General features: G+C 37.0%; 1 long non-coding RNA gene across 1 annotated transcript; it reads right to left on the bottom strand.

Annotated features, from left to right (window-relative positions):
* Positions 1-1,053: 1,053 nt before the first annotated feature.
* LOC109025691 (uncharacterized) lies at positions 1,054-10,456 on the bottom strand. The gene is made up of 3 exons (XR_002004617.4): positions 6,552-10,456; positions 5,882-6,028; positions 1,054-1,208 (listed from the first exon to the last, which is right to left on the bottom strand). It is a non-coding gene; the product is annotated as an uncharacterized lncRNA (long non-coding RNA).
* Positions 10,457-11,788: the final 1,332 nt, after the last annotated feature.

The following is an 11,788-nucleotide window of genomic DNA, read 5'->3' as shown; positions in this document are numbered from 1 at the left end:
ATTTTAGTTCTGACTCTTATTAGCTATGAGAAGCTACATGAGTTATTTAAGCTTTCTTGAATTTCTTGATCTGCAAAATCAAAATAAGAATGCCTATTTCATAAAACAGTTAAAAAGTCAAAATGAGAGAGAGTCATGAAAAAAATCTCTGAAAAATAGAACTTCTTTTCTCTTTCTATCTTTAAAAGAGCATATAGGGTGTGTGTGTGTGCATGCATGTTGTGATTGTGTGTGTGGTCAGTTTGTAATAATTCAGGTCAATTTTTCACTTCTTTTCCACTTGTTAAATGAGACATGAGGCTTGTAGTAATGACCCAGAGGACTCTAAAGTACTTTCTTCATTTCTTAAAAAGATCAGATTATAAATTACAGATTCAAGAATTAATAGTTGTTTCCTGAATCTTTTCATATATTTGGAAAGTATTTATTAAAGGCCAAAAATGTGACAATTATTATGTATTCTGTATGTAAGACACTTCCTAATGTTCTTTTCATTAGAATGTGGACCTTACCACATTCTGGTCCATCAGGATCATGTTATTTTATGAGTTATTTGTTCCTTGACAAAGTCAGGAAGACATATTGTGCACAACAATGAGAATAGGCAAAGCAATGATTCATTCGTTACTGGATACTTTTCCCTCTCTCCATCCTGCATCGTTATAGAGTCCCCTAGAAAGCTTTCAAGAAAATTAATTCAAGGGTCACATCTCAGACCAAGTAAGATCTTGATGGTGAGACCCAGATGTTGAAGTTTCCTAAACTCCTAACTGGATTCTTCAACTTATAGTCAGAGTTGAAAACCACTGCTCTAAATGTATTGTGTAAACCTGCCTTCTTCCCAACTAGGCTAAAACTTTCTTAACAACAAAGTGAAGGCATGACGTTGTCATTATATCCCCTTTTACCTAGTACAATTCCTAGCACAAAATTAGTAACTCATAAATGTCTGTGAAAATAAATGTTTTAATATTGATGGTCTCTGCCACCAACAGGATTTCAAGTCCCTGGATGGTCAGGTATTTATAAAACCTCAAACACAACAAAATACTCTGTAATTGGCTAATGTTTATAAGTGTTTCTTGAAGCTACTATAGTCCAATTTCAAGCAATCAAGTACTTTGAGAAGCTTTTTATAAATGAAGAAGTTTGGGTGGTCAGTCTCTGGTATGGAGACACATAAGTATTCTGGATAATACAGCATGACTCTGCAAAAGAATAATTTTGTTTTAGTCTTCCTTGAGTTTTTAGTACTTGGTATTGAAAATAATCAATACAGGTATATAAGATGAATTTATGCGTAAATAACCAAATAAGTAGAGAAAGTATATTTTCATGCAAAAGGTAACTTTTTTTTGCAGATGTGTGAAATGCCATGACTTATATTTTAACAAGAACATTCTGGGGACTGTATTAAAAACATTGTGAAGTAGGTCAAAGACAAACTGGGTAAAAGCAGGAAGATTATTGAAGTCATCCAAGAGAGATGATGATGGCTTGGACTGTGGAGGTGACAGTGTAATGGAAACAGTGGTTGGAGTCTGTCCATGTTTTGAAGGTGACACCTACAGCTTGTATAAGAATTGAATATTCAGTGTGAGAAAAAGACAGGAGTCAGGGATAATCCCCAGCTTTTGTGACTTGAGGTACTAGGATTAGATTTGCCAAGACTTAGATGGTAAAAAACACAAGATGTCAGGGTTTGTGGGGAAGATCAAGAGCTTCATTTGGGGGAAGTTATGTCTGCATACTTAATAGCATAGATGAGCTATAGAAGAAGGAGACATAAACCTGGGGGGCCTCAGAATACAGAGGGCATATGAAGCAATGAGACTGGAAAAACCAGCGATGAGTGGGAAGTGTGAATAATACAGTTATTCTCAGGCTTCCTTTTCATTTTTATACTCAATGCTCTTTCAAAGGTTTTTAACACATGTACTTACAATATATTATTCCGTTTTATGCATCATTTATTAACTTAACAGTTACGCCCACCAAACACATGGCATTCACAGATTTAATATTTCCAAATCAGACTGTATAGGAGTCCGGAAGGTTCACAACGTGTAGAAATGTGTCATTTTGTTGAGGCCTGGATATTAACTTTACACCGTAAGTCTAATATGTAGGAAAAAGTCACTAAGCCTAGTTAGCCCATGCCCTTCTTCACCCACCCTTGTTTTTTGATACTCATACACCTTGGTAAAGCTGGTTATATCAGTGTTAGGAATTTTGCCCATTTCTGGACTTTCAGGAAGTTTCCCCGTGAATAGTAATGGTCTGTTCCACAGTAGGATAGAATGAATTGAAATTATATTCTAGATCCCCATCCAGTTAGAAATTAAGTCCTGGTAAGCAATTTCAAAGTTATTTCCAGTGCTATGTTATCCAGGAGCAAGGCTAGGTATTGTGAAAACTTCAATGATAAATATTTCACTTAATTTGACCTCAAGGAACTCACAATTTAGTATAAATATGACAGAAGTGTGAATTCGTATAACACAAGGTGAAACGTGAGAAGGGTCATCAGGAAAAGTCAGTAATGGATGCTATTAATAAGGTGTCAGGACCCTCTGGGTTAGGTTGGTGTGTATTGGCTACTCCTGGGTAGGTGCTGTCTCCCCAGAGAACCACTTTCAGCCACACGGAAGACTGACTTTATTTCCCAGGAGGTTGCATAAAGCCCACAGCCCATGGACCAACAAGGGAGCCTGACCTCCTTGCCTTGAGGGTGGACCAACTCAGGACACAGTTCATCTTCCAGAACACACTATGTGAGGAGGCCAGAGGCAGAGTCCTGCTGAAAACACACGTGTCCTTGGCTCCTCCCCTGCCCAATACTAATGTCTCTTCCCTTTCTCCTGTTCACAGTCCTTCCTTTGATGAATCACACGCACCCTAACTTCCATCTCAGGCTCTTCTCTGAAGAATCTGATTATAGATAGGTACAGATCAAACACAAAGGAAGTTTGTGCAAAATATTTCCATCAGATAGATAAATCCAGGATGGAGAGCATCGTGGAAGGCATGGTAGTTGGACTTTCTGAGATAAGAAGGATCTGGTTATGAAAAATGAATGGGAGGCTGGGCGCAGTGGCTCACACCTGTAATCCCAGCACTTTCGGAGGCCGAGGCGGGTGGATCACAAGGTCAGGAGTTTGAGACCAGCCTGGCCAACATGGTGAAACCAAATCTCTACTAATAAAATAAAAACTAGCCAGGCATGGTACTGGGCTCCTGTAATCCCAGCTACTCAGGAGGCTGAGGCAGGAGAATCACTTGAAACCAGAAGGCAGAGGTTGCAGTGAGCCGAGATCGTGCCACTGCACTTCAGCCTGGTTGACAGAGTAAGACAATGTCTCAAAAAAAAAAAAAAAGAAAAAGAAAAGAAAAATGAATGGGAAAGGTCTACTCCATGTATGTCAAAGCAGAAGATAGAAGTACAGTTAAGTCCTTCTGGAAAATAATGACTATATGCATTTTTTGCTAGTGAAGTCACGATCTACATAGCTCAGCCTCAGAGCAGTGTTGAATCCCAAAGACCATGTTCCAGGAACCAAAAGCAATTTTACAGTAGTTTACCCTTCGCTTCCTTTTCACAAACAGCATAAAGAATGTAAGCAGACCACAGCAATTATGCTTAGGTCTTCTCTCTCTCTTCTTTCTTCATATACGATAGTCACATTCATGCCTTTCCTGAACCCACATGGTCTACCTCACCTTCTGCACTCCTAGGCCCAATGCCTCCTGCCTTTCTTCACCTTTCTTTTTCTCATGGTTGTGTTTCAAGTGGCCATGAGGACCACGTCTTGCAAGGTCCACCACTCCACGGAGAGCAAGGAAGGGAAACAGGACTAGGAGGTTAAGCTAGGATTCACTTCACTGACCAGAGTCAGGGAAAACTCCAAGAATGGTTTGATATAAGTAATCTTTATCTCACTATTATTATTAAGGATCCAGATGCATGGTGCAAAGCGAGGTCATATTTGTATGTTGAATCTATGCTTCACCACAACCCTGCCATGCCATCCATTTTGCAGACAATTAAGTGGCGGCTCACAAATGTTATTGATAGGCTTTTGTGATGTGCATGGCCCTTTCCTCTACATCGTTCTGCTCAATGTTACCTTTCTCTCCTTAAACATTTCAAGAGAAGGCAAAACTAGTTTTACTTGGAGTGATGGTTAATTTTATGTGTCAACTTGACTAGTCTAAGGGATGCCCAGACAGCTGGGAAAACATTAGTTCTTGGTATATCTGTGAGGGTGTTTCTGGAAGAAATTGGCACATGAATTGGTAGACTGTGCAAACAATATCTATCCTCACCAATGTTGAAGGCCCTCATCCAATCCCCTGAGGACCTGAATAGAACAAAAATGTAAAGGAAGGGTGAATTTTCCCTCTGTTTTGAGCTGGGACTTCCATCTCATGCCCTCCCTCAGGCGTCAGAGCTCCCGGTCAAGTCTTTGGACTGGGACCGAATTACACCACCAGCTTTGATGGTTTCCCAGCTTGCAGATGGACTATGGAACTTCTCATCCTCCACAATTGCATGAGTCAGTACATGTATATTACATATATTATATTATAATTATATTACATATCTATTAGATATGTTGTTGTATATACATGTTGTTTTCTTACTGTTGTTGAAAAACATTTTTAACATATTCAAATTAATCTGAATAATTTCCAAATTTTTTATCATCACCATTAAGGAGTTTTGACTAAGTACTTGTGTTGGTTGCAATTTAGCAACCAACAAAGTAACTTGTTTCCCTGTGAAATTTAGAAATAGTCTAACAATGCTCATTATGATTAACTACATAATTCAGTTTACCCCATGCCATCCAAAAAATATGATTATTAACTATTGCATTTTATTAGATCCAACAGATATAAAGAAAATGTCTCATTGTGACATCAGGAAAACATTCAGATGTGATGTTTGATATTAGAAATGTTGCATTTGTATTTATTTGCATTCTGTGGATGTTTCATTTTACCTCTATTTATTGATGCCTACCTTTTCCCTTTATAACATATTTCCACAAAATAAATACATATTTTATATTTGGGCTTCTTATTATAGTAATAACATAATAAAAAGCACAAATAAAGCATTTGTCATCTTTATTGCAAAATTATATTTAACCAATATTTTTCTATGTATTTTGAATGCATTTGCATTTATCTCATAGTAAATATTTAATAATCCATAATTATTTTTACCAGTTCTACTGTTGCTTATACTGTCACACACATATTTTTTAAGAATATTTGAATAATTTTGATGTCATTGTCAATTAAACTTTTTAGGAGAATCTGAACAATGGCTACATTGTCATATGCACATAGAAAGGCAATATAGAAAACCAATAATTTGCTGTTTTTCTTTTCATGAAAATCTGGGCAATTGTTGGTTCTATTAGTAAAAGAATTAAAGAATCAAGATACTTGCTTGATAAGAAGTATTATTTAAGCCATGCCTTTTTATCAAAATATGTCATGTTCCAATGTAGAAATCATTTAATGATTAACTTGCATTTTGTTCAGAATGACCTACTGAAAATAAATGATAATTATCCAATCATATAAGTGAAAAAACAGATGTACAGATCTCTTATGCAGAACACTTTGGATTAATGAGATGTTTTTTAAAAATCAAATTCAAGCCAGCTATAGAATAGCCCTGGAACTGTCAAGAAGGTCTTTTCTACATTTAGTTTTAATCAATTTGGTTCCAATCAAGGGATTTTTCAATGCTTGAAACACACTGAGAGGTCTGAGGACACAACGTATTTCTAAATTCAATGGGGAAAAATCTATTTTTTGTCATCATTATGACCTTGCTTGGTAATATCATCCCTTTTGCCCACACCTGGTTGATGTCTTCTTTTTTGGTGGAGCTTAGTATGCCAACCACACACTGCTCTGTGACGTGTTTCCTTGGCAGTGGATCCAAGTCCGTAGCATCCATCGAAGGGGTCAGTGAAAGGCAAGCAGCAGGCTGGTGTGAGCTGGACATCTGGCATGTAGTAAATGCATTTAGAAAGCTAATAAACCACTCATTGTGAATGACTCCTGAAATTGATTCCAACATGAGCAGTTGGGGGAGAAATAAGCTTTTAGGAAGGTCATTTAATGTCATATAGAGTCTTTCTCTACAACCCAGTTAAACTGCTTAGCAGTTTACAAAGCAAATCCCAGCCCAATTTTGATCTGGTAATTAATTGAGCCTTCTACTCAGGGAAAGGCTGTGCATAGAAACTAGATATGGCCATAATTCTTTAGCCTTAATAACTCAGGATTTGAATTGCCAGATGGTCTTTGACACGAGATCGCTGCTGAAGAGAAATGGAAATCACTCCACTCATGTCAGTGCTTTGTGGATTCCTCACCAGTGACATAGAAGCTTGGTGTATGTAGCTGCATCCCTGCAAGTGCAGTCTTACTGAAGTTCTCATATTAATCTTACAAACACATTATCAGAAGTGGGAAATGACTAAGGATACGATCAAAGAGGACTCAAATGTTTCTCCAGGTCTCACCTGTGGGAAAGAATACTATTTCTTACAAAAAGGAAGTGGAAAGGGCTCTATGTCTGTACATGGAACGAGGAAGGTTGAGGTCCTGGAGAGGATGAAGGCCTGGGAAGCTCCACTCTCAGCACCTGGAAGGACTGCAGGCCTCAGGGACACCAACTAAACAAGCGAGAGTCCAGAACAATGAAATTACAATCAAACCAATGCTGATATGCAATGCTACTAACCGTGGTTTAATATTTCCTAATTCTCTGTTCCTGCTTCATTTTTTGCATGACATTTTGCAAAATTCATTGCATCTTGTTTCACTAATTAATTAGCAAAAGGTTATAAACGAACTTCGTATGTGAAAATCATATGTATTCTTAGGGATAGAAAGAAAAGGTAAAGGTTGGGAGTCTTGGAAGGAGCTACAAGATTTGGTAAAACAAACAAATTTTGAAATAAGATATATTTACATTTAAACACTGGTCCTGCCGCTTGTTAGCAGTGTGACATTAAGCATGGTACTTTTATTCGTGAAGTCTTGGACTACTCATTGGAAAAATAAGAATTTTATTATCCACCTAATTGGATACTATAAAATAGTAAAAAGGGAAAAATAGCCAGCATGTCCCATGTCCTTGTGACAATTTTATAACCTCTTTAAAAGACAAATGGAAATATTTTCAACTCCTGGTTCTGAAGCAAAAAAGAAATGGCAAGTATTGAATTAAAGTTAATATAAGGAATGTGTAAACTTGCACTTGAAATACTATTTTACTAGAACTCAGTATACGTACCATAGATAATAAGGCAAATGACATATAGGTAGTAGTGAATGAAGGTGTAGATGAAGCATTGGAAACGTAAATGCTAGGTATAGGAAATGAGCAGGCACTGAGGGCCCAGGAAGGTCAATACTAAATTTCCAAGGCTGACATATGCTTGGGGTTTTGTTATTCACCTTTGAGCTGAGACAATAAAGCAATAAACAGTTTTATAACTTAATAAGGCAAGAGTATAAAGACATAGTCAAACAGAAGCTGTAACAGACAGCAAAGCTGGACTTGGAATGACCACTGTCTGGATACAGGCTCAGGAAAAACCACAGACTGGGGAAAAATCACAAAAATGCAGCAGCCCTGTTCATAGCAAAGCTCAGTGCAATCTTCCCTAGTCAATCCTTTATGGCTCCAGGGGAATGGCCTTGCTTAAAACCTTGTTCCACCATAAAAAGGGGTCATTCTAAGGTCAGATCAGAGAAGTCTCATGTCCCACTGACACTGAGTCACCAATCTTGAACGAGAAACAGCGGGACTCCTCTCCATGATTCATCCATTTAGTTAATAGCTCCTAGCTTCCTGAAACTGCTGATCAAAATTTTAAATCCTTGGCAATATCATTGTATGTAATAATGTTTAGTGTAATGTATGCATTAGGACAGCAATTATCCATCTTGCTGCAGTGTGTGTTGTAATCACTTGTGAACTGACCTAAAAATTATTGTTATAAAAAGAGTTAAGAACAGTTTATTAATGGTTAAAATAAATTAGAAAATATTTAACTTTATTCCTAAAATGCAATTCATTATTGATATTGTCATGTGGTTTCTTGAAGGGAACTGCAGGGGATGGAATTTTAGATAGTACTGTGGGAAATGCACTCATTCCAGAACAGTTCTAAATAGGGCAAGTTGTGCATATAAAAGTACTCCTCACATATATGATTCGGTGTGTGGGAGGGTGATGAGAGACAAAATTGGGAACTGCTGCATTTCTTCTTAATATAGTTTGGATATTTGTCCCCACTCAAATCTCATGTTGAAGTGTAACTCCTAATGTTGGAGACTGGCAGAGGGATTTGGATAATGGGGGCAGATCCCTCATGAATGATTTGGGCCAACCCCTTGGTGATTAAGTGAGCTCTTGCCCTGAATTCATATGAGATGTGGTCATTTAAAAGTGTTTGGCATCACCCCCCACTTTGTCTCTTGCGTATTCCTGCTTTTACTACATGACATACCTACTCTGTCTACACCTTCTGCCATGAATGGAAGCTTCCTGAGGCCTCCCTAGATGCCAAGCAGATCTGAGCACCACCATGCTTCCTGCAAAGCCTACAGAACTGTGAGCCAATTAAACCTCTTTTATTTATAAATTACCCAGTTTCCCGTATTTCTTTATAGCAATGCAAGAACTGCCTAATGCATATATGGAAATAAGACCTGCATCATTTTTAAAGCAATGTTCCAACATTGCGGTTAAAAGTGATTCACAAGATGTTATGAGCTGAATGTTTGTGCCGACCCCCCCAAATACATATGTTGCAATCTAAACCCCCAATATAATAGTATTAGGAGGTGAGGAATTTAGGCTGTGATTAGGTCATGAGGATGGAGCTCATGAATAAAATTAGTGCCCTTCTAAGAAGAAACCGAAGAACGATGATTTTTCTCTCAACCATGCGAGGGCATAATGAGAGGACACCCTTCTGCAAACCAGGAGCAGAGCCCTCACCAGACACCAGATCTGCCGGTAGCTTGATCTACGATCTCCAGCCCATTACTGCTTGGTTGGAAGTAGTGATGAAGTGCCTTCTGTGCATTCCTTTTAAATTGATGCCTCCAATGTTTCTGGTAAAATACTAAAAAATAATGTTGAATTTTTAGAGGACATAAAGAATTCAAGCCAGGTGCAGTGGTTGATGCCTGTAATCACAGCACTTTGGGAGGCCGAGGTGGGTGGATCACCTCAGGTCAGGAGTTCAAGACCAGCCTGGTCAACATGGTGAAACCCTGTCTCCACTAAAAATACAAAAATTAGCCAGGTGTGGTGGTGCATGCCTGTAATCCCAGCTACTTGGGAGGCTGAGGCAGGAGAATCCCTTGAACCCAGGAGGTGGAGTTTGCAGTCAGGTGAGATCACACCAGTGCACTCTAGCCTGGGTGACAGAGCCAGACTTCATCTCAAAAAAAAAAAAAAAATGAATTCACATTAAAAAGGCCAGAACTAGATAAGACACCTAGGACACAAATTTTAAGGAGACACTCTTTCTTAGGTTCCTTCAAGTGTTGACCTTGTATTTGTAATACCTCCTTAAAAGATTTGTCCTGGATGCCTCTCTGCCTTCACCTTAGTCCCTGTTCAGCTTGTCCCAATATGAAATAAAACAGACAATGGGCACTCCAAATTATGGAAATATCAAAGGAGAAAGGGAAATATCAGCTTGGGGAGTTATTAAACCTTTTGGACTAAATGTATGCATCTTCTAGGGGCTTTGAAGATAATATTTTAGAATCTATAATATAGTTAGGTTGCTTATCGGTAAAATAAATGGCCTGAGGGGGAAAGTTTTTTGTAATTCAAAAGGTGAACTGCCGTCAGCTGATGATTCGTTTTAACCCTCTGGATGAGAATGCATTATTCACTTAAGATATTAAGGTGGTGAAAGGGAGCAGGCAGGCACTCGTATTCAGAACTTTTAATATAAAGCTATAACATGATATTAAAAATGAAAAAAATTCCCTTGAAAGACATAATGAGACAAAAATTACTCAGTAAAAAATTAGATAACTTGAATAATCTTAATTCTACTAAGTAAGTGGAATTTGTAGTAAAAACTTTCCACAAAAGAAAATTCAAAACATAAATATATTCACTAGCAAATTCTACAAAAATTTTCCTTAACAATTTATAGTAATTCTACACAAATTCTTTCAAAATATGAGTAAAAGACCACTTCCCAACTTATTTTATGAAGCTAGCATTAAACTAACATTGAAACCAGAAAAAGATATCAGAAGAAAAAAAGATACATAGCATAAAATCACTTACATATATGTGTGAGATATGTATATGACTGATATATATATGACATATATATATACATATGACAGATATATATAAACACAAATGTCCTTACAAAATACTAACAAATTGAATCCACCAAAATAGAATGCATCATGATCAAGCAGAGATTAGTCTGAGAATGCAAGGCTGGTTCAATATTTAAAAATAAAATCAATCTGTACAATTCATCATGAACAAACTAAAAAGGGTAAAAAAATGAAATTATATGGACACACGAAGAAACAGTCTTTGATAAAATTCAAAATGCATTCATGATTCTTTCAAAAGTCAGCAAATTAGAAATAGAAATAAACTTCCTCAACCAAATATAAGACATCATCAAAAAAATCATGCTACTACTATTAAACATTATACTAGAGATCTTAGCAAGTTCAATAAACACAATAAAGAAAAAAAGACAAGAAAACTGAAAATAAATAAAACATTATTATTATTATTATTTTTTTTTTGAGACAAGGTCTCACTCAGGCTGGAGTGCCATAGCACAATCTCTACCCGCTGCAGCCTCGATTTCCTGGGCTCAAGTAATCCTCCCACCTCAGCCTTCCAAGTAGCTTGGACTATACAGGTGCCTGCACCAACGTGCCTAGCTAATTATTGTATTTTCTGTAGGGACACATTTTCGCCATATTGCCCAGGCTGGTCTCAAACTCCTGAGCTCAAGGGATCTGCCTGCCTTGGCCTCCCAAAGTGTTGGAATTACAGGCATGAGACACTGTGCCCAGCCATTTTCTTTTTCTTTTTTTTTTTTTTTTGTAGATGACATGAATTGGTTATAAAGAGAATCCAAAAGAATCTTTAAACAGAATTAATACTAAGTTTGGAAAGGCATGTTAGCCACAAAAAATGAAAATTGATTTGAAAAACGGTATTATTTACAATAGTACAATAAGCTTGAGGTAGTTACAAAACTTTAAAAATTTATGCAAAATCTGTATGCTAAAATTTTGTTTCAAATATTGATTTAATAAATAATGTACAATCTAATTAAATGGAAATATATACTTTGTCATAGAATGGAAGATTCGATGTTGTCAACTCTCTCAATTTGTCTATAGATTCAACACAATTCCAATCAATTTATATAGAAAGGCAAAGTAACTAGAACCCATAATACAAATTGAAAAAGAAAAAACAAAGTTAGGAGGACTCACATTGATGTCCAGATTTGATGTAAAGCTACAACACTCAAGACTGACATTACAGAAAGAGTGGACATCTAGATCAATGGACATGAATAGAATCCACATATATAATCATGCGTATATGCCCAATTGATTTTTATCTAAGGTGCAAAGGCTACTCAGTGGAGATGGAATAGTCTTTACAAATGATGCTGGAACAATCAGATTTCTATATGTAATAAAAGAAACCACAATCAATATCTTGCAC

Source organism: Gorilla gorilla, chromosome 12 (assembly GCF_029281585.2).
Source record: "Gorilla gorilla gorilla isolate KB3781 chromosome 12, NHGRI_mGorGor1-v2.1_pri, whole genome shotgun sequence".
NCBI lineage: Eukaryota > Metazoa > Chordata > Mammalia > Primates > Hominidae > Gorilla > Gorilla gorilla.
This window is presented reverse-complemented; position numbering and strand designations above follow the sequence as displayed.